Raw genomic sequence first — 23,855 nt, forward strand, 5'->3', positions numbered from 1 at the left:
ATATGTATCAAAGCTTCCTAGAAGACAAAGATTACACCTTTTATATCACAGTTAACTTCTAGAAAACATTACAAACCATGTAATTGCTTAACTCTTATCTCATCAGAGACTACTTTGATGGTGAATCACAACTCTCTATTAGCAACATCCTGTCTGGTCATAGGGGAGTGCTTACCAAATGTCCTACTCTGTATCTATTGGATCATTAAGAGTTTGCTGGACATTTTTCCATGGGAGTATTTTAATGAAAATTGGGAAAAAAGCCACTTCTATTTTTGTTTGTTTGTTTTAAATTGCTTTTCAATGCAATTAAAAAATAACTAGAATCACTTTCTCACAGCCAGAAGTGTAATATTATGTATCATTTGCACAAAACTGGATTATAATTCATTGCATTTAGCAGAAGCAGCCCTAACATTTCACAGTTCAAAGGCAATAGCAGTTCATGCAGTGGATGTGGTTTGAGCCCTGTAAGAATGAAGAGTCATAAAGATTAAAGCACTGATGAAGTTTTAGTAACAACTGGCTGATACCACAGTTTAGACAGCACAACTGGATTCTCTTTAAAGAAGCGGATGATAAAGTGAGCTATCCTCAATGCAACCATGTTTTAATTACAAAGACTAAGGGCTGGACTTTGCTCATTCAGTCAAAAAAAGGGCAAGTAAAAGACCTTCAGGCAGATTTTTCTTCTGACTCCAGTACAGTGGGGCATAGTGCTCCTTTACTGCTTTTCCCCTTTTGTGCACTTACCCTTCTGCCCTTCTCCGGTTCTCAGAGTCGTAAGTCTTCTCAGAAAGGACAGACATTCCTCAAGGGTTCACTGAATGTTGCATCTCCTAGGGATTTTCACAGAAATGGGAGAAGGAGCAGAAGTATTCCAAGTCCATCCCCTACATACACTCTCCGTTCACTTTCAGCGGTGGCCATGGTGAAATCCCACTTCTCAGTTACGGTTCAGCTCGATTTGGTACTGGAAATTAATACATATTGCAAAGCTTCACATGTCTGGTTCAGTATTACATATGGTCCTTAAGGCTGATTCACATTAAGGGTGCCATTGTTCTTCCTCCTGGGGTAAAGGAATAGGATGTCTCTGTCTAGTGAAAGTTCCTTCATATAGTCTTCCATTACAGAGCCTTTTCATCTTAGCAGAGAAGATGAGATGAAAAACAGAGGATCTCCTCAGTTTTCCTTAAAAAGCATTTGAATTTTTGCAATTTTGACATAGTAGACATAGTCTGAGAAAAGTAATTAATTTTCTTTCCTTTTGGGGAATTTTATATACATACCTTGCTGAGTATTCTCATCTCATGGCCCAAATTAGTAGCTGTTAATAGCTCACTTGCTTGTTTGCCAGCTCATAAAATCTCACTGACAAGAGTGTATTACTCTGGCCTCAGTCATTTTACGCTATGCCACCACAGATGCTATTACACCTCAAAACTTCTAGGGTTCAGCTGAGACTTCCCACTACCCTGTTAGCCAGAAAGAAAAAGCTCTGGTGGTATTGGTGTTGTAGGTTTTGAGATTCTCAGGAACTTCAAAAACTACTGAGTTGCTTTTTGTTGTTTATTTGAGGGATCTGCCAAAATCAATTCACAGTCTCTGGCCTCCTTTATGTCATGAATTTCCAGCATTTGGAAAGATGCCTACAGCTCTCGGCAAACAGCCATTAGTGAGTGTATTTAGAGAGCAATGTGTGTCTTATACGCTACTGCTGCGACATAATTCGTCCCTTCATACAAAGCACCTTCAGGTTTCATCCTAGTTATTGAGGGCTGGCCTGTTTGCCTCCCCAAGAGAATTTTTCTTATAGGTTGAGTAAGATTTCTGCAATCTGATAAGGAACACTTTTGTACATCTGGTCAACTAGATGATGCTTGATCCCATTACCACATTTTATCCCCCACCCACCTGTTTGATATTTCATCTTTAACTCAAGGTTTAGTAGCTAATGGTAGATAATGTAACAAATGATCAGTTGAGAATAGGACCAATTCAGCAGTTATGTATATATCAAAAGGTATTTTTTTTCATATTCAGTATTATTTTTAACACATTTAAGCTGCAAACAATATAAGAAAGAAAAAAAGAAAAAAACAACAAAGCAATGCATTAAGACTTAAATTCATCTCACCTAATTAATTTAAAATTCAGTGTGATTCAGTGGGAATTGTTAAGGGAGTCAGGTTTGCTAAATAATGCCTACCAAGCAATTGAGCAACTTTTTGTGATAGGTAAATAAAAAGGAAGAATGGATAGGACTTAATTCCACAAACCAGAAAACAACTACTATGTTTTCGAAACAGAAATGTTCAAAAATGTAAATAAAGGCATATTCAGGGGAGATAGAGGTTCTCGTCTTCTCATCATGTACTTACAACTCTTGTCTGAGAAATATTTTCAAGATACGCACTATTGTTATGAGTTCAAGTGGTTATTGGAGCTGTATCAAGGTTAATGCTTTGGTAAATGGGCTGAAGTTGTGGGGGTAGCACATCGGCTGCTCTAGAGAGCACGAAATTACACAGGCTGCATTAGCAGGCTCCCATATAGAGCCTCACTTTTGGGGATCACAGGTGAAAGGGAACATTTCTTCACTGGCTACCTTATTTCCCGTTAATATCATTTCCCCATGACAGGTACAAGCTTTGCTCACCTGGAAAAAGAATCAGTAAAAATATGTGTATACACTGTACTAGGTAGGACATAGTTTAGTCAAAACAGCATGAAATAAATAAGTGTGTGCTGGTATGTCTAGAGTAGGAAGCAGTGCTCAGGAGCACGAGTGGAGAGTGATACAGCTATTGCTGAGGATATGACACCCACACTATACGGTTTTTGAAGGTTTTACTTTGAACCGTGTCTTGAATATCAATTTCATGTTTATTTTTCAGAGGACAGCCTCACTTTAAAGGCCATGAATATTATTCCTGCAGGACTGTTCTTCAGACCAGAACACTGGCATACTTGTCTTTGCCTGTAGTGAAAAGGAGCATTAAACTACCTACGGCTGTTCTTTTCTCCGTAAAATCCTGACTTCTTCAATATTCAATATTCAATCCTGTTTAGTCCCTCCAAGGTTCATATTAACCATTCATGTAGTTAAGAAATCAAGTGCATGCTGGCCCAGGCAGACTTTCAAACATTTTGCCATGGTCTATGTTCAGTCTTTGTTGTCTCTATTAGCCCTTTTCTGTTCATTTTTAACAGCTTTTGTGGAAAACAGGTTACTTTTGGTTTAAAATTTTTACTCTGGGATGGCATGTGTAACAAGGTAGGTTACTCTTGATCACCATGTAAAAACATCAGCTTCCCAAAGTGGATTTGGATGATTCTCAGAGGCTTTGAGATGCATGGGGAGGTAAAGGAGGCAACTCCATGGATTTTAAACCGAGCTGCCTTTTGTCTGCTTTCGTAACCCGTCTGCAACTTCCCTTGTGTCTGTCTGTGCGTGTGTATGTTAGTTTTCAGCCACACCAACTCCGTGACTGCCTCCTTAAACCCTTGTACAAGCGTTAGAGCCACCATAAGAGGTGGGGTTGGGAATGCACAGCCAGGCAAAGAGGAGACTTGAGTCCAAACTTACTTTGGTTTAAACGCTCAGCCAAAGAGTGAGACGGAAAGAATACGTCCCCTATGGCAGGCGTGATCCATCCTGCTGTACCTTATGCCTTTTCAACTGTGAACATTGGAACAGGCACTAAATATGGGGCTCAGTTTGCCTCATATGGGGTGTGCATGTGTGTTTGCCTGGGGAGGGGGCTCGACGTACCACTTTACACATTACTCTACATATTAGATACTACTTCAGGTGTCTGACACACCAGTCCTCCTGAACTATACGACTGCATATGCCGTCAAGTCAGCACCATAGGTATTTCTGAAACCCACATAGAGAGAGTCTTGCTGCCTGAATTAGCTGTCCACTGTTTGCATGCAGAGGCTTTCAAAGTGAAGCGAGACTACCGGGTATTTTCAACTGTCACTAACCTTCTGCCCTCTATGCTGATTCCCAGTAGGGGAAGGCAACTATCTTTTTAATAATACAATATTAAGAATACAGAAATACATCTATTAAAGTCAGATCAGCCATGATAGTCTCAATAATAGCTTGGAATTAAATCACAGAATGAGCTAAATACTAAAAATAACCAATCCTTATACATACTAAGCAGTCAGTCTTCCTGATTATTCATTATAATTATACCAATTGAATAGAAAACTATAAATGGGCCTAATAGCAGAAACACATAAAAGAACCAATATTGGGTCAGACCAAAGGTCTATGCAGTACCAAGTCTTGTCTCACGTCAGCCAAAGCAGATACCTGGGGAAAAGCATAAGACCAAGGCATGCAGGCGACCAGCTTCCCACAAGCACTCTTCCAGCCTCCAGGCTTTTTGCAGCTCAAGGTCTTCAGAGGCTGGGAAGGTTTCAGTGTGTTTAGGATTCCCTGGCGGATTTCTCTTCCCTGACTTTGACTGGGAACCCAGGTTAACTTTAAACATCTGCCACCCTGTGGCACTGCGGTCTGCACCTGCATTCACCCTGGGAGAAGAAGAATCATTGTCTTCTGTTTGTGCTGATCTTGCTATGTGGTAACTTCATCAGACGTCCCTCCCTCACATATTGTAAAAGACAGCATACAACTGACCCCATCAGCCTGATCCATGCCATTTAAAGGACATTTACTATGTCCTTTTAAAGGCATCTCTTTTCCAGAGCAAAGAGTTGTAGTTTACTTAATTAGCCTTGGTATTGAGGCTATACCCCACCTTCCTTACCCTATCTCAACTTTTTCTAGTCCTCCTGTAGCATTTTGAGATGATTGTACCGAAATTGCACAAAGTGTTAAAAATGTGTGGTTTGGACAGTAGCATAGCAAAGTGCTATTTTATTCTCTACTCATTGCCTAAATAATTCCTAAAATCTTATTTGTGTATTTTTGACCTTTTCCAGTTTAATTCTGAAACTGAATTATTACTAATGTCTAAACTACATCCTCTCAGCTAATTTTAACATTTCCTTTTTAGACTTGATTTTTTTTAGTAGCTTATTCTTTTTTCTTTCAGTGTAGCCCTTAACGTAACATTTTTGTTACAGACATCAAGTGTCTGCCAAAAATAATAACTGATACTTGCTAGCCCTTCCCTCTAACATCTTCAGACAAATCACATCGAAGGAGTGACCTGGAGCCATACACCTTGGCCTCTTCTGTGTAAATTACGTCACCTTTGCTAAAGGCCCTACCAGTAACACATTAACAAAAAACTCCTCCGTTTTGCATACCACAGAAACTCTGATTCTGTGGCCAGCCCTCACAGGTGACAAAAATGGAAATACCTGAATGTTTTTCTGAGAAGGTTGGCATTAATTGTACATTTTGTTATCACATTAAAAAGCTAGGATAACACACATTAGTTGTAAAATTCCACAATAAAACTGATTATTAAGCATGTATTCACCAGAATATATTTTAAAAATCAAATACTTGCTCAGTATCTTCCCTCTGCAACTTCTAATTTTTCTTGAAAATGCAAAAAATATAGTGATCTTTTTGTAGTGGAACTGATCAAGCTACTGACCTCCCACAGTCCTTACCTGAAGAAGAAAGTTTGTTTGGCTCTTGCCAACAAAATAATTTCTTCTAACGTGCAAGTAATCCACACTTGCATAGAACCAAGCCTGAAACTTTGCAAACCAGCTCAGGCAGATATGGCAGTTTTTGGCAAGTGTCCCTGTGATCACTGACAGGCAGACACAACAGGGTGCTATAAAACACATCATTAAACAACAAAAACATGTAGAGCAAAGGGTGTGTATCAGGCCCCACTTTAAATTGCAAGGAGCACTAACCAAACTGTTCTCTGAATGATTTTTTTAATCCGTGTAGGTGAACTATAATAAAGAATATTTTTTTCTGAATTAGTGTAATATGTATAAAATAGCTGAAGAGAGTAAAAAAGATGAAATACTGCACAATATAGAAAATCTTGTTTTCTGTAAGATACAATATACAGTTCAGGATTATATGAGAGGGTTGTTATCAAATGCCTTATCATCTATTTAAAACAGAAGTATTCATGTAAGGGTATATTGTTAAAGAATACAATAATTCTCACAGCATCTATTCTCCTATGACCTATTCTTTGTAGATACAGACAAATGTTGGGGTGAGAAGCAACACCCTGGGAGGCGGCCTTTGTGTGTGAGAAACTATTTTTCAATATTGTGTCTGGATGAGGAAGAAACTTTCATATCCTCAGGGTATATTTACAATTAGAATGATGTAACTGAATCAAAGACATTGTTTCTTAGGAAACTGAGACATCTTAGTCTGTGGAGGTTTAGGGTGGGGCAGAGGGGGATTCTAGGTTTATTTCCTCTATTAAGAAAGCATTTTCCTCTATGCTGTGCATTCTTTTTTTTTGTTATTGTCCTTTCATTAGTACGCATTAATTAGTGTTCTTCTTCCTCCTTGTGGAAGCACAGATCTTCCTCCTTGTCCCAGAGCTGCACACATATTTACACACTCGGTGCAGATGGGAAGAGGAGCGGCGAGAGCTGGTCTCCCGATCACCATTTGCCTACTGGTCACTGGATCGCACTTGGTAGTGAAGCTGACGTTTCTGCCTTAGGTAGCTGCACCTTGAAGCGTCTGTTTGCAGGGCAAACAGTGACACCACGAAGAGGAAACCCAGGGACTGCTCTGAGAGACACGTGAATCATTTCTGGTAATGCCTGACCAAGGGTTTCAGAGTTCAGAAGTGACTGTGTCTTGGGAAGTGCTCCCGAAGAGTGAGTCCATGTGCAAGTTCATGCGTTAGGATGAGTAACACATCTGTGTGTACTAAAAGAGTAAATACATGAAAGAAATCGATGTGAGTTATACAGGGACAGGGCCCTGCTGTACTTCCAGACATGATTTTAATGTCCTGGCAAAGCTTTCTTGAACTACACGATGCCCGTAAAGAACCAATGTCCAAATAAACACCTGTTGACCAATCCCACCTGTTGACAGGCTTCTTCATTTTAACTTACAATTCAACTTCAGAATGTTAAAAAGAAATAATAAATTGAGAGAATACCTGTGCTTTTATAGCACTCCTGAAATACTGTCTGTGTCACACCAAAAGGACCATGACTTAGATGCTGAGGAGGGGGAAGGAAGGAAGCATTTCTATTTCAATTTTCCAGGCAAACTGTCTTTTTCATTATACGATGTTAATGCCAAGAAGTTCAAAATTATTCAGCAGAAATCATTGTTACAAAATAGAATACATCCCATATGAAAAGGTAGCGCCACAGATTTTTATATTTACCAGAGCTGTGGGATGGAGAAAACGAATGTTTCTCAAATACTCTGAATATACAGTATTTAAACAGTGCTGACAAGGCGAGACAGGCTGAAAGCTGCACAGCGCACAGGTACCCTGCACTTTGTACTTCCTCCTGATTTCTCAGCAAGTTGAAATCCTCCCCTCCCTATTTTTACTGGCTTCGATTCACACTGTCTCCCTGGATACGGGCCTGGCACCTAAGGCAACGTAGGCAGCATTTTGCATAGGCAATACATCCTCACCATTATTGCCAACTTTGGATCAGTTGTGTGGCAAGGCTTCTGGATCCTGTTGCGCTCCTGCATAGCTGAGGGCATATCCTGCAGGAATTTCGTTGAAAGGAGAAGATACAGACTCAATGTCATTAAATCTGCAATTTAATACTCGAGGAAGACAGCCACTCTACGCTGTTACATAAACCCACGTGCCACCACGGTTCTACATTTTTCTGACTCCAGAACTCGGAGAGAGGCACCCCCACCCCTCCCGAGCACTCTCTCAGGGTACCCGGGGCCGAGGCGGCGGTTCCCGCCGTGCCGGCGGCAGGTCCTCGCTCGGCTGCCCTCCTTCCAGCGCAGCGCCGGGGAGCGGCCCCGCAGCCCTGGGCAGCGCCAGCCGGGGCGGGCGCGGGCGTCTCCTCCAGGGGCTGAACTTGGGGGAGATCCGCGGGGGACAACCCGGCTGCAGAGTCTGCAGGGGACCGCCGGGACCCCGCCGGCGAGCACGGCGGGTGCGGGGCAGGGGGGTATGGGGGGGAGCCGCCTCCAGCCGCTCCGCGCCCGCGGCGCGCAGGGGGCGTGGAGGAGGAGGAGGAGGAGAAGGAGGAGGGGTATTTCGGGGCGGTGAGGAGCAGGTGGCGCTCAGTGCCGAGCTGGGAGGTGGCCAGCTTGGGAGCGGCATCGGCATCGGCATCGGCATCGGCCCGGCCTCCGCACCGCACCGCACCGCACCGCGCCGCGCCATGGGCTCAGCGGGCGCGGCGCTGCCGCCGCTGCTCCTCGCTCTGGGTAGGTCTGTCCCCCCCGCCCTGGGTAGGTCTGTCCCCCCGCTCTGGGTAGGTCTGTCCCCCCGCTCTGGGTAGGTCTGTCCCCCCGCCCTGGGTAGGTCTGTCCCCCCGCTCTGGGTAGGTCTCCCCGCGGGCGCGGGGCGGCGGCTGCGCCCGGTGCGGAGCGGGGGGAGCGGGGGTCGGCCTGCGGCTGCGGCCGCCGCCTCTCGCCGCGGCGCCGGGGACGGGGCAGGGGCGGGCGGAGAGTGCCCGGCTGCGAGCGCCTCTGCGGTGTCTGGACTGTGGCTGCGTGTGGAGCGCGATGCATCGGCGGCGTTTTTAAAGCAGGTCAAACCCCTCAGCTCCTGGATTGGCATGGAAGTCACCTTCCCGTGAAATGGAGCGAGTGTGCGCGGGGGGCAGGGAAGGGGCGCAGTTTGGCGTGTGACTTAACGGTTGTGTGGTGATTATGCCGTTTTAAAAGGGAAGATGATACTCTTTGTTGTGAATGCTGTTCCTAATTTGCGAGAGTCCTTTAGGTCTGTTCCCGCCCTCTTGGGCAGATGTCGCTCCTTGGAAAAGGACAGGGAAACTTGAACCATCTCCCTCCTTCTCTTGGCTGACTAAATTACCATTACATATATTTTCCTGGGAACTATAAGCCATCATATTCACTTGCCATGAGCAAATTCCCAAACACTTTCGGAGTTTTAATATTGCTATATACGCTCACAAACCCTTAATTAGCAAGTCACTGAAAAAGCGGCATAAAAATGAGTTTTCACTGATGAGCTGTTCCAACTTGTTCTTTCAGTAACTATAACAAACGCTGCAGTGGAATGTGCGGCTGCAGGGTATGAAATCGAATACATAAATATTAACCTGTGATGAGATACACAGTATACAAACAACCTGGTAATCTTTTATAAAAAGAAAAAAATCATAAAAGCATCAATAGGCAAAACATTCACTCTGCACTTTTGCTTAATCCATCCTTTATTCTCCTGGTTACAGTCACTGCACACCAAGACCATTAACATGCCCTGTGATTCATGGGGTCTTAGGACTTGCAAAGGGTTGTAGACTGGTGCTGAAAGCAGAAGATGAGCACTGATTGTGAGAGGAGGATTCCTCTGGCAATGAGACTGACACACTTGGGATAGGTCTACTTTGTTCAGGCACTATCCATGATTTGTCTTCATTTATACAGTTGAAGGCTGTCATAATTTTGATTTTGGATGTGTCGTGACCTTCAATGTTACTGGATGTAATTGCTGAGTTAATACTCACTTAGGCCTCTTTGATCTTGTAGAAGTAGCACGGAAAAGAAAGTTTCAGGATGGGAGCATTTTCTCTGAATGATTTGGAGTCCTGCTGTGGCCATACTGTTGTAGCTCTCCCATAATCATTTTCAAATTGATAGAATTCTAATGAGCTGTTTAGCTTTCAAAGGCGTTATCCTTGAATTTAATTGGGCTAGCTTGGCTGAATTAGTCAATACTTCAAGAAAAGATTTCAAGTTTAAAATAAACTTGATTTTATGTCAGTGTATGAATTATCAGCTATATTAAATGGACCACATAGGGGTATTGCTTTGTTGCATCTCCAAATTCAACTAAAAGTAATGCCACGGTTAGTAAAGGTGAGGGTTTTTCATTGTTGGTGTGTACTTTTGTGTTTGGAAAGTCATTAAGACTTTGTAGATGCTAGAAGAAGAAAGGAATAGAAATGCAATAGCACTGCCATTTTGATAATATGCCTTTGCTACCAATCGTGTTACTTGTTGACCAAAAAGTTTTTGGCACACAGAAGTAGATGATGTTAAGAGGAGTAACAATAAGGACTTAATAGGGCAACCTATACAACAAAGCCTGATACTTTCTGTTGCAACACACTGCTCTTACCTGCTTATCGGTTTGCCACATCTCGTTCTTTAAATTTACATTTTAAGCACCCAGCTTTTTCCTTAGCTTGTTTTTAAAAATCAGGGCCAAAATAGCCCAGCTCATTCTGAGAGTGATGCCAGTGGAAAATACAGTAGCTTTCCTGGGCTCAATTCTGTTAACATTTTCTTTGGAAAGCTCTAGTGCCCTCATGCTTCAGAGGAGATATTTGAAATTTGGCAGGAAGGTGCTATTTGCATCGTCTTGAAAATCCACGTAAATTTGGCCAAGTAACAAATCTTTGGAAAATTGCATTCCTCTGGAAAGAAATCTATTTTTATCAGCTTGATTCTAACATAAATTCTGTCCATCCTTGGTGCGGAGATCAGTCAGACTTCCTCTGCTACTGGAGTTGTAGTCGGGTGTAGCTGTTGCTGTGTGAGGTCTAGGTCTACACCTGCAAACGTAGAAACTCTCTCTCCTGTGTTCTCACGTTACTTGGTATTTTTACAGCAATCTCCATTGTTGTTTGAGGCACTCAGCTTTCCGGTTTGGTTCTGGATCCTGGTCCGCTGATTGTCCATACTGCATGCTGCTAGCTGATTCTTGGGCTCTGGGTGAATCAGGTTGTTCTCCCTTTCATAAGAATAATTCACTTCAGAGTCAATTCTCAAATGATAGTGTTGGAGGACCATGTGAAGTGGAGGAAATAAAATCTAGTGTGGCCTCACCTGTACTCTCTTAGCAGGCCTTCACATTCAAGCCAACCACACACCTTCCTCCAGCAATCCAGGACGTGAATGACAGAACTCTGTTCCTAAAATCCCCACTCTGTGAAGCACACACCCCTCATACTGTTCAACTCTGAGGTGAAAAATCACAGCTACGTAAGGGTTATGCCACAGGTTCCTCGAGCCTCCCTGTGGGACCCAGGCAACCTGGAGGAGAAAGCAGCCCTATCTGAAATTGCGAGAGGGAGGTTTCTGTCACACTATGGATAGAATCCAGAATTTCCAAGTGTAACCCCTTTCCTCTTTGGTATATATCTGACCCTTGCTGATGAAAAACATCCTGTTGTCATGGGGACCTTGTTGGCAATGGGCTGTAGAGCTGTATAGAGGGATAGGAGAGGACCCTACTAACATAGTCTTTTTCTTCAGATCACTTTTGTTTAAACTGGGATGAGCGTTGTGATAAAAGAACAGAGTCTAACATGCGAAAGTTAGGAAGTGCCCGAAATAAGTTAGCAAGCTGGGTTTTACCCCTTCTGCGCATCAATGCATCATGCGGCCCCTTGGGTCCACGTCCACAGCCTTGCTGCTGTCGCTGCCTGCGGACAGGGGAAGGTAGTGTGATCGGGGAAGAGGCTGGGACTCCTGTCTTGCTTAGTTTTGAAATTAGAAGGTGCTCTGTGAATGAGGAAGAAAGGTAGAATGAAGACAAAGGAACATATTTTTTTTTTTTTTCCCTTCCCTTGCAAAATTGGATTCTTTCTCTCCTTTTTTGTCACAAAAGCTGAGTGCAATTTCAGGCGAGTCATTCAAATCAAATCTTTGACACGTGGTTGGAGCTTTTGTGTTCCTCTCTTTCTCTTTGCTCAGCCAGGGGTTCTCAAAACTGAAGCTGCATTTTCACGATCTGGTTAAGCTGACCTGAATGTGGGGCTGACGCTGCAAGGACTTTTCATCCACTCCTGATTGCATGTTCCCACCAGTTTCCCTGTACTACCACTGGGGCTTGGTCTGGGGAACAGGTCAGGGACCCATTTGCCCGACTAATTCGTCCCCTTTTTTGGGCCAGGTCCGTTTTGGAGATGAGCTAAACTGATCCTGCTCACTTAAGCAATTTATTTAAGTGTTAGCATTGGCATAGGGGACAGTCAGAACTCATGGCCAGAGGAGGGAGGGAAGCTGGAAAAGTCCCTTTCCCTGCTAGCCAGCACTTCCACTGGCTTGAGCTGGTTGTGAAAGTGCATCTTGACATGCAAAGCTGCTGTGTATTCACAGCTGTGAATTAAGTAAATGGAAATTGTATTTTGAATGTGCTAAGTATTCTGAAAAAAATAAGTATTTTAGCTGTATCACTAGATACCCAAAAGTGGTAAGTACTTTTGACCTTAATCTTTTCTCTTTTATTTTTTTAATGGGGCTAAGGATGATCTCTCATTTCACTTGAGTGTTGAAAAATAAATTCTCTGTCACTTGCAAATACTTAGATGCTTATGGTCAAGATATGTAGAGATGAATCCAAAAGGAAGCTGAGCTGCTGATTCAATAGGTTACAATAGTATATATAAAAAGCACAAGACCATGTACTGAGCAGCGGGGACTAAACTGATAACTGAATAGCAAGTGAAAATTCCACATTTGGTGCAATAAATGAAGCCAGAAGTCCAGGTGAAAATGCAGTGTATGATCGTAACACACATGCACACACACCAACTTAAAGCTGCACAACCCATCTTAATTTTTGCCTTTTTCTTTGCGATCATCTTTTGTTACCTTACTGTTTTCTTATCATACTTGTGAGTAATGTTAATGTTTAAAGTCATTCTAAAATCTGGAGATTGTTTGAAAGCAAGGCCCAAACGTGAATTCTTCTTGAACTAAAACTATCTCTAGCTTTTCTTACTTTAAGAAAGTTTGTCAGGTAGTAGGAGCGTTATTATATATTATTCTTGGAGTTTTGCCTTGCACAGCATTGCGCATTGAAGTAAGGCTTCATTCATACCGTATTACAGGACTTGTATTTTGTACAAATGATGTTTATTTTAGAAAGCATACAGGGTATTGCCATCACACTCCTAAACACGCTAACAGTTAATATTTATTTGTGCATAATTTGGGCAAAGTAAACATGAGACCTTACCAATAAGTTTTAACTATGTGCTGTCTGGCTCTGGAACAATTTTCAAATTGTTCTTTGCTTTTTTTGATTCGGTGGCACAGAATTTTCATTTAAGAAGTCAAAGAAGTAGAAGGACTGATACTCCTGGGTTTTATTGTGTTTCTTAGCCACTATATAAGCGTTATTCATTGTGGTCTTTCTTCCCTGTTGTTAATTTTGAATGAAAGTGGGGATTTTCATGTACTTCATTTAATGTATTTTTATGAGGGCTAATAACTGGAACTGCTAATGTAATGGTTTAGTGTCCAAACAGCTAAATGTGAATCGAATTCAGGGTTAATACAGGTAAAAGGGAGTTTATACATCTTCAGACCAGTAAAGCAAGTCATTTTCCCCAGCAGAAATCTTGGGCAGTCTCTACCCAGTGTTGTTATTTTCATTTAAAGGTTTCCTTTGTTAGGCTCTGTGCAGGCCGGTTCCCATTTCCATGGTGACCATGCCGAAATGCAGACGGGACACAGGCTGGATTCTCATCGGCGTAGCCATGCACTTGCATACCAACACATGTTATCTGCTTGGCTTAGGACATTTCCATTAGCAGTTTCAATGTTTAGGACTTCTTTTTCACAGTGATCTCTGTCCCTGTGATACTGCGCTGTGTTGGGACTTCAGGTCCTGTACAGCGAGAGGAAGCAAGTTGATAAGTTTATTTTTTGTGTAAATGAATTGGCTGAACTGTTCCTATTTAAATTAGTCAAGGACATCAGAGAACTGTCTCAGCCTTGGTTTTCATTTCTGTTTAAAAAAGATAATGGAGAAGGATTTTTATTTGTAAACTTTTAGGTGAAAGACTGACATGTATCTGTGCTAAATAACTATACGAACATAACCCCTTTTCAAGACACTGATAAAAGGATAATAAAAATAAATGAATATGAATTACACGGGATAAATGATACCTCTGTCTATGTTAGCTGAGTGTGAGTGTGTATCCCTGTAAAGCAATATGCGATAACATTCTTGTTGCTTATGCTGCACTCATTTTCTGGAGGTGGAGAGTACTAAAGGTATCTAGTGGAGTCAACATAAGCTGTGTGAGCATTTCCATTGCTTCCAAATCAGGATGGGAGTTCTGAATTGCCAAATAAACTCAATATTCTGAGTGCTAGTAACTGTTACTTTGAATTAGTCCCTGAATAGCATTTCAGGATCTTCAGAAGACTAAGTGTTATTTTCTCCCAGACATGCGTGTTCTTTAAAAATCTAATAAGACTTGCGTACATGTCAGGACTTAAAAGAGGAACTATGCAGGCAAAGAAGAAAGATAAACACAGACTCTCTGAATACCGTATGAGCAAAGACATTTGGTTTATAACCGAGTGGCATCTGCATGGTTGAATGTCATGGATTCTCTTGTTCTTTTCAAATTACTGGTAGACAGGGCAAAGGGCTTGGAAGTTATGCACAGTTCTGGTGGAACTCTCTTGCCTTATTCCTGATTTATTTTGCCCTTTTAATCCTGCTTCCAAGTTCATAATTCTTCTTTTGTTTCATAGAGGATATATTTTTAATTATACAAATCTCCTTGGCTGATATGATTGGCTGGTTTCTAAAGAACAGACAGTAAAGGAATCTTGAGGAAAATGACTGTTAACAACATACTTCTGGAAGGGAGCGTATCGCATAGTGGCAACACCTAAGGAAATAAGAGTTTGAGGATGGCGGGGGGTGAATTAGGTTATTAGGTTTTTAACTTTTCGCTATCTACCAATCTATCTCTCTGCCTGTCTAGCTATCTGTCTCAAATATAAGTGACCCTTATACAAGAAAGCTGGCAGCCGTTGATGCTGTGTTAAGGCTGCGACACAAAGCTATGTGTAGCAATAAGACCGCGGATGCCAAAGCTGCCTGACCCACTGGATTACCCAGTAAAGGACTATCTTAACTGACTGCAAGACCAGAGTTCTTATCTGAATGAGGAATAGTCCACCTGTGCTCAGCTCACGTGAACTTAGTGCAGCAGTGAGTGCCGTTACGGGAAGTTGTGAAGCCAGCACTTCTTTGGGATGTGCCTGTGCCATGCTCTATGGAGTAAGGCAGCAGCCTATAGGTAAACCAGGTGGATTAGCCAACAGGGTGTCTACCTTTTCCACATACACAGCAGTCACTTCTCGTAACTTCTCAGTTCTTGTGACTGTTGTGTTCATGTCTCCCTTCAACTGTGAAAGCACACTGGGTAAGAAATTCTACTTAACTGCATAATCTGCTAAAACAACAAATTAGTAAATTACTGGACTTTAAGCCTAAATTTATTCTTGGCTGGTCCGATTCTCTTAGTGAGCTAAACATCTACGTAGGTGTCCAAATCAGGGCAACCTGTGTCAACAGTTAGTGGCCTGCTTTCTTAATAGCAACATGCTACAACAAGGAAACTAAAACATAGAAGAATGCCCTTGATAGACACCTGTTTGAAGCAGAAGCAAGTGGGGTATCTTGTCCCCGGGCAACTAGCGTGTCCTAGATGGTTACCAATCGAGAGTGTGTGACTCAAATGATTCTGTGCCTGTATCCTTGCTTGCATTTTCTATTTGAGGAGAATGGTAATTGCTCAAATAGCAAAAAGGCACAACAATATATTAAATAGTTTTTCACAGATTCTACTTTCTTAACTGTAAATTCTAGTAAGACAGTAAAAGTAGTGCTCTAATAATGAACATGAGAGCAATTTAATCCAGTATTCCTGCTGTGTGGTATAAAATTCAGTTACATTTATGTGCAGTACTTCAGATGCATATAGAACTGATTGGATTTATAGATATTAAACTTGGATTTAGCTGAAATTTCTCAAATGAGAATTTAGCTAACATTTCCTGAGTGGAAAAAATGTAAGTGACCTGACACTTTGTTTAACTATGTCCACCAAATAGAGTTCCCATTTAAATATGCCTGAAATACATATAGGTCAATTTAGAATAGGAGAAATGACTGAAAATTAAATAACTTTCATATTAAGATGGGCAAAATAATAAACAGAGAAAAAAATCCAGCAGCACTGCTTGGATAGTAGTCCATTAGTAGCTCTGCTAATAATAGTTATCCATCTGACTCTAGCCAAATATCTTTTCATTTCACTGTCTCTACTCTCTCTGATTTTGTTTTCTTTTCCGAACTGCCCAAAGCCAGTTCATCATATTGAACAGTAAAAAAATACTTTAAGAGTATCTGGAGTTGTCTTTCTGAGAAGTTTGACAGCTACAATAGACTTCACTTCTCTGAAGACAAAACGCAACTGTTCTGCTTTTGTGGAAGCAAGTATTATCTCCAGAAAACTCTTCTTAAATGTACATGGGCCCTTCTCTCTGACCCCAAAATGTACAATGGCTGCATTTTACAAAAAAGATAACTTCTTTCTGAACTCTGAGTAGAGATAGCCTGTCACCCACCTGACCACAGGCATCTGGATTTGCCAGAGTCCAGTGTGCGGGCTGAGGGCTGGGAGAGTGCACGGTGCAGCCCACTTCACCTCAGTGAAGCCCCCAGAGTGGCAGAGTTTTGTGGCTTGGACTCAGCAGAGACATTTAGGCGCTTTTAAAGGACATGAAAAAAAGTTTGCTTGCAAAGCAGGAAGGCTCAGGAGGGTCAAGGGGAGTGTTTGAACTCCATCCTTCTTGGGCACCTGCATTAGGTACCTTCTACACCTGCATTAGGGCACCTTCCCTTGAGCTCAGGGGTGGGGAAAAATTTTGAGTGGTAGGTGTCTGGTTCAGCTTTTTTTCAAGAAGTAGCTGCCTGAGAAGTGATGGTAATGGTCACCTGGGAAACGTGGGCTTAGTTCTCCCTTGAGGCTCATGGTGGTGTAGACTCGCCTCTCAAGCTTTCGCAGAGCGTCTTTGCTACCAGGCAGTAAAGCAAAGTGGTGTCTACCTCTGCTATTGAAACCAGGTCTCAGCTCATCCCGGGATGCATATTCGTGTTTCCTGGCAGACAAGCAAAGACACATCTTGCCTGTGGCCTAACATCTGGGGCACTTAGCTGGGAGGAGAGGAGTTCTGAGTTGGCCCTTTTGGACTGCTCATGCAATTCACATTTGGTAAATAGGTAGTGCATAAAAAGAGGTTATTTAGCTATTTAGTTAAATAATTTAATTATTTAGAGCAGAAATTGTGTAATCAGGAAGCATGCTTCACCTCTGGCCGTGATATCAGAGTGGGTCCACAGTAGGGTAGGATACCTTGCTCTTAGGCAGGGGTGCTTCTACACCTGTATTATATTCTAAATTTTTATGCGACTTTGTGCCGTGAAACCTACATGACAGATGATTTTAGTTCATTCTGGGTTAGGCACCTCCTAAAGTTTGGGCTTCCTGGATTGTTTTCCCGATTTTAATAAGCCCAAATTCTGCCTCGGCCCTATCTGGTGCCAGAATTGATTATTTCGATGTGCATTAAGGAGGAATTTCAGGTGAGTGATTGGGACCACCCACCTACCTACCATTCAGGCTGCCAGTGCCATGAGCTCCCATTACAGTCAGGGGAGAGAAATAGTCATTAAGTCTGCTATAGGAAAACAAAAGTTCTGATAATTATAGCTCTTCCAACTATTGTATTACATATCCTGTGGCACTTTGGAGGCTTTCTTGTTGCAGGAAGCTGATGTAGCAAACTTTTTACAGCCGAGGCTGTTCTTGTTTCTGGGGCTGTCTGTGTACAGTGCAGAAAGATAGGCTCCCAGCTAGTTCTTGAGAAGCTGTGAGGGAGAAGCAGGGTCCTAAACATGGTGTCTGAAACTGCGTGATGGCAGGGTCACTCCCGAGCCGCTGCAGTCCTCACACTGCAGGCCGTAACACTGGCGCGGCAGAGGGATCATGGTGAAGGCGAGTCCCTCAGCCTTTTTCTCATTTGGCCTTTTCATGTCACATTTAACAGTGATGTAATACGATATAGTACACTAACTTGTGACAATACACTGAAATTTTCATATAGCCTAGAGTGTGATATGGGTAGGGAAATACAGGCGCCGTTGGTTGCTTTCCCCTCTTCTTGATACCTGTGTGCAAACATGCTTTTTCATCTGTGTGCAAACATACTTTTATAGCAACTGAGACAAGCAAACACAGGAAATAGGGTATAGCGGTAGTAGTCACATTGGTTTCTGTGTGATTGCATGCATTTTTCTCTCTTACAGTGGTAACGTGGCTCATGCTTCTCTGACTATATTTGGAAATATTGCTGGTTTTTAAAAGGGTCAACAACTGATAATGTGGACACAGGGGAAGAAGAACGCCGCATGAAAACTCAGTTTTATCATAAGGAAGCACATGAAGGTTTTTTGTTACTTGTGAAGCCGGTGACCGAACTGCATATAAAACATACAACTGTGGGCAGCTTGTTAGCCTCATGTACTTTTAATCCTTTTGTGGTACCATTTGAGAACAAATTGTGGTAGTCTAAGGACAAGGTTGAAACAGTCCTGTTTGTTGTACCAAGATAAAAGAAAGGAAAATCTGCAGGTCAGTTTAAAAAGATGCAGTTTATGTGAGTTTTCTGTAAAAGAAAGTTTTTCCCACTTAATGATGGAAACATACCATGAAAATATATTTGAGTAGGCTTGGTTTCTTGCAGTCTTTATTAAAAACACATAGGAAGTTGTCAGTCCTGCAGGAACCGTTCTTAAGCATTACTTTGGAGTCAGTCCTTGTGTGCACAGTAGGTTGTTGAGATTTCTTAACTCCAGTGAAGAGAAGCTTATTCGTCTGCTCTGGGAGCCAAGGAGGACAACGTGTGGGCCACAAATAGAGAGTCATCACGAGAAGAACAAGTCTTTGGAGTAACTAATGCAGTTGGGGGTAAATTTAATTAGATCTCTTACTCTGCAGCAGTGCCAGAACAGTAAAATAGACAGCACCTAGTCGTGTTATCCCAGTCTCTCCAACTCTTCATTAACAATTTGTGTATCATATCATGTTTGGGTTGCTTTTATAGCATGTTATAGGTAAGTCTTTGGTGCAGCTTCTTGGATCATAAACGGTTGTAATTGCAAGGCAGCAACTCAGGCTTCCACACGCTCAGAGGCTTTCAGGCTGGAAGCTGACCTACTTCCAGGAAGAAGCAGTCAGCCCACTAAGCCAAGAAAACTTGTTGGAGGGAGGGAGAGGAGGGGAGGAAGAGGGGCGGGAGGGAGGATTTGTTACTAAATGAGGCATTGTTTTTACTTTCTTCAGGGTGGTGGTTGGGTTGTTTTTTTTTTTTTTCCTGGCCTATAATTCTACACGAAAAGTCTCTGTTAATTATGAAATAGTTTGAGATATTGTAGCTAATGTTAAGAAAACATCTGTCTCAAAAGAAAGTAAGACAAATAGATGAAGCAGTAAAATGAAGACTTGCCTTTTAGGGCTTCTGTAAACATAATGAAATAACAAATCATGTTCTTTGCTCCTTTTGATTCCTGTGAGAGGTTCACATTGTCTTTATTTAGAAGGTTGTTCTTAATAAGAAAGCTGTTCGATTTAAAATAAAAACAGATTAACTGTGATTATAAAACTGCTGTTTCAGTACATGAGCTGAAGATACCTTCTTGCCATTGTGAGTATATACCGATGAGGTTGTGCATATTGAAGAAAACATTACAAAAAATAAAGAAGTAAATACACAGGAGAAAATATTTTTCACTTATATTGACCGTATTTGGTAAAGGTTAATATACCTTTCCGCACTGAATTCAAAGTAGTCCTCTATTTTTCCCTGTGTTAAGTGGGTTGGATTCCACATAGCCCTGACCAAGTGTACTAAAGATATATCATAAAGGTGTTTAATATTTATGCTCATTTACAGAAAAGCCTCAAACAGTGCAATCAATATAGAATTGCTTGTTTTACATGAAAATAACTTGATTTGATGTCATTATCTGTGCATACGCACAATGCACGTACCAATACAGTAAAGTGCATCAGGCTGAAGACTAATACGTTAAGCAAAAAAAAAAAAGGTTCATTTTTGGGAATATTTGCTCCCTGAACAAGCTCATTGCAGTGAGAATTGCTTGGTGGCTTCCGAAAGCCACAGGGAAGAATCTGTGCTGCAATTCTATTGAATAAAGTAACTGCATGCTGCTTGTTTTGTTCTTTATGTATTCAGTCTTGTCAATAAAACCTTCAAAACACAGTGTATTATGAAAGCTGTTCAAAGTATGGATTGTCCGTTCTGTAAGAATAGCTGACTAACTCCAGTTGGATTATTGCTCTGATAACATAGGTTCTGAATAATAAGGGAGTAACGTTACTCTTATGCCAAAATGTTGTTGCCTTTTAATAAAAAGCAGTAAAGTAACACTAAATATATTTCATATGAAGCAAATACTACTTGACTGCCCTCTTTCATAACTTTTTTACTTTCCCTTCCTGCCTTCATTCCACCTTCTGCCTAATATTTCAAGGACAGTAGAGTATTATAGTGTGAATGGTATCTGTAAGTGCCTGTACTCCCTTACTAACTTTGGAACCTGTGAGCCAATTTCAGCAAATTTTTGCAGCAGGATGAAAAAAATAACCAGTTGGGTATTGGAGTGAGACAAAAAGCTCCTTTACAAGTTCCCTGACAGCTAAGGAGATCCAGTTGACCTTGCACAATGCAAAACACCAGAAAATCCACCCTGAAGAGAGCCCTTAGAAATACGTCAGTCATGGAGAAAGCTTGAACCAGAGTGTGCAATCCGCTGTGAGACGAAGCCAGCGGAAACCAAGAGCTAGGAGTTCTCTCATCCCTCCCACTCCTTTCTTTTTCTCTGCCCCCAGCGGGGTCTGGCAGTCTTCAGGGCTCTGCCCATGTGTGCTTTTTGGAGGAGGAGATCTTTGAGACCAAGGGGAAAGTTTTCTTTGTGGAATTTTTAGTGGCTCTCTTGGAGCAGATGAGCATAAAGGGCAAAGTAAAGCCCTCTTCTGTAAAGAATAGATACTTTAAAAAATGCTAGCCTGAGCAATTAAGGCAATGTGGGCTGTACACATCTTACTGGCTGCCAATCTATGAAACTGCTTCAGGAAGCAGACAATAATCCAGCAGGATTTTCTTGATATTTTTTCCAAAACAATTCATGGACTAAAAAAACCCATGCAAGAATGCATGTAATACGATCTTGGTTTTACCATAATGCCAGGTCATGGCCTTGCTCTTCTTTAGTGACTACATGCCTACTTACCCCTTCCACCCCCAAACCCCACAGTGTGCTGATGACTTTGGGTTTGTCAGGGTCCACTGCCCCATCGGAGATGGCACAAGGGGCAGCTGTGGCCGTGCTACCACACGGAGGGCTGCTGCCCACAGGGGCTCTTTCTCTTCCCTCTCCTGGCATTGTTACAGCCGTGAATGCTCATTCACAAAGACAAATGGTCGCTTAGCTGGATTATATAGCAACCTTTTTCTGGTTTGTAGCTCATAGTTGTTCAAAGAAGAGAACAACATACCGTTAAGGAAAAAAGGTGACGTTTCCTTCATCATAAAGTTTCCTTCTGTCAAGGTTAACACTAGATAAATTTAAAACTAATGCTTAGCATGAGGTGGATCCTTATAGACTCAGTGGTCAAATTCCCCGGTGTCTTCTTTTTTCTTTATGCTGTGATGGCTAGACCTGTTTGATACAAGCTATAAATAACAGTAGCAGTGAATGCCTCGGTTTGACTGGACGTTTTAATGAGAGATGAGACTTTGCATAAGTCTGCATAATTATGGGATTCTGTCATATATTGCCATCTTAAATTGGAGCATCACCTTTGCAATGTAGTATAAAGTGATTGAAAATACAGTTTTATTATTTAGACTGAAAACAAAATGGTGCATTTATGATGACACGACACACAATACAGACTAATAATATTTGTAGTGTATTTTATTAAACTTTTACAAACTTATTTCACAAACCAAGTAATCAAACACACAAAATTTGATTTCTTTTTTCTCATCCACTTAAACAATCTTTTTTGTTTTACTGATCAATATGAATAAGGGGTTACAATCAGACTACTATTATAATCATGACAGTAAGTGATTGATTACCCAACAGACATTTTCTGTTTGCTCACTTTAAGCTGTGAGCTTTGCTTACAAAATCAAAACAATTATGAACTGGGTGTACCTAATGTGAGCTATTACTTCAGTAAACCTGCTTCAGCTTGTACTTCAACGGCAGCAAACAGAAGATGTTATAGCCATCATTAGACATGTCATTTATAGTTACGGAAGAATTCCCACACGTTCAGGCTTAAAGGTGCACAGTCAGAACATGTATTATTTTTCATCCTAATAGGAGCAAGAAGGTGGTGGTGCAGAAGTATAAAACCAGCTATACTCCTGCACTGCAGCTCTTGTGGTACACACTGTAATAATGCAGTTGCTGGAATATGGGAATTCCCAGAAAAAAATACCATGCAAAGAGATACTGGTGTTTATTGGAAAGCTTACAGTTTCTTTTATCCCGTGAAGGACTTTTTTCTAACTTTTCCTGTCTGAAGCTTTATGCTGGGAGCTACTCAGCTCCATGAAGCTGTCCTCTTTAAACCAAAGGGCCCATGCTCCCTGCCCAGTCGGCAGAGAGGAACTGCTGCTTTTGAAGTCTTCAGAGGGGCCTTCAGAAGCTTTAGGCTTGTATCTGGCTTCCTTTGTTAGACGCAGTCTGTTTATTTGACTGTAAATAAAGTGCCATTTACAGACAGAAGTTAGGAAGTGGATTTTTACTTGCCCAACTAATCACTCATCGTGATCATTAGGTCACAAAGTAGAAGTCTGTCACCAAAAGCTATTAAAATCCAGATAATTAGTTTTCTTTGTGTAAAGATTCTTAAATTATCAAAGTTCATTGCCTGAAGCCAGCAGCAACAGATACTGAATCTTTCCAGGCTAGAATATACAGTACTTTGAACCTAGATGCTTCAATGATTGTCACCCTTTTAATGCATAAGAGACCCTCTTATGCTGGCACAGGCTTAAAATAGGTTTGAAGCAAACTTAACGTTTTCTCTTTTTTTGGCTACAAATGCTTGAATTTCTTGTTCTGAATACTGTATTGAGATAGATACACAAAATGGGTAAAAGATGTCCTTATAGTGTAAGCACTATATAAGATGGAGGAAAATGGCAGGAAAATGCCTAGTGTATTACTGCAAGTATATACTTGCTAGACCCAAACCAAGTAAGATTTGTGTGGAGTAGATCTAAAAATCAAAAACCTGCTAATGATTATAAAAACATGAGATTTAAAATGACTGTGATTGAAATATGTTGAAACTATGGTTCACTTGATAATGTTCGTGGTGAGTCAGAGTGTATTTGCCAGCTTTTCTGCTTTGATTTTTGCAAAGCAGTCATGAGTGAGAGGCAAAGCTGATCCACAAGAATATTGCAAACGACAGCGTGTCTTCAGAGGTGGGGTTTTCTGGTTGCTTTTTGCTCTTTTCTTTTTGCTGTCCTTAACTGTCTGCCTGGCCATAAAGTGAGGATGATAGAGGCAGTTTTGAGAAGAGACCTGTGGTCTGGCAGACACTTTTCCCATTTTCCAGGTGGAAATTCTTGCCCACAAAGAGCAGTGCTCTGATGCTGCAATAGTGCAAATGATTAAAAAGAATAAAATCAAGCCCCAGTGGTAAATGGGAAGGACGAGTGAAATGGTTCAGTGAGGAGACAGGATGGGAGGCTGGAGAGGAAAAAAGAGCATTGCTTCCCTAAGCCACGATGAAGCCTGGAGAAACTGCTAGAAGCTAAAGCATCCCCAGACTGGGCCAGGCTGTGTCTTTGCTCCTTGGAATCAGCC

This window comes from Gavia stellata, chromosome Z (assembly GCF_030936135.1).
Source record: "Gavia stellata isolate bGavSte3 chromosome Z, bGavSte3.hap2, whole genome shotgun sequence".
Lineage (NCBI taxonomy): Eukaryota > Metazoa > Chordata > Aves > Gaviiformes > Gaviidae > Gavia > Gavia stellata.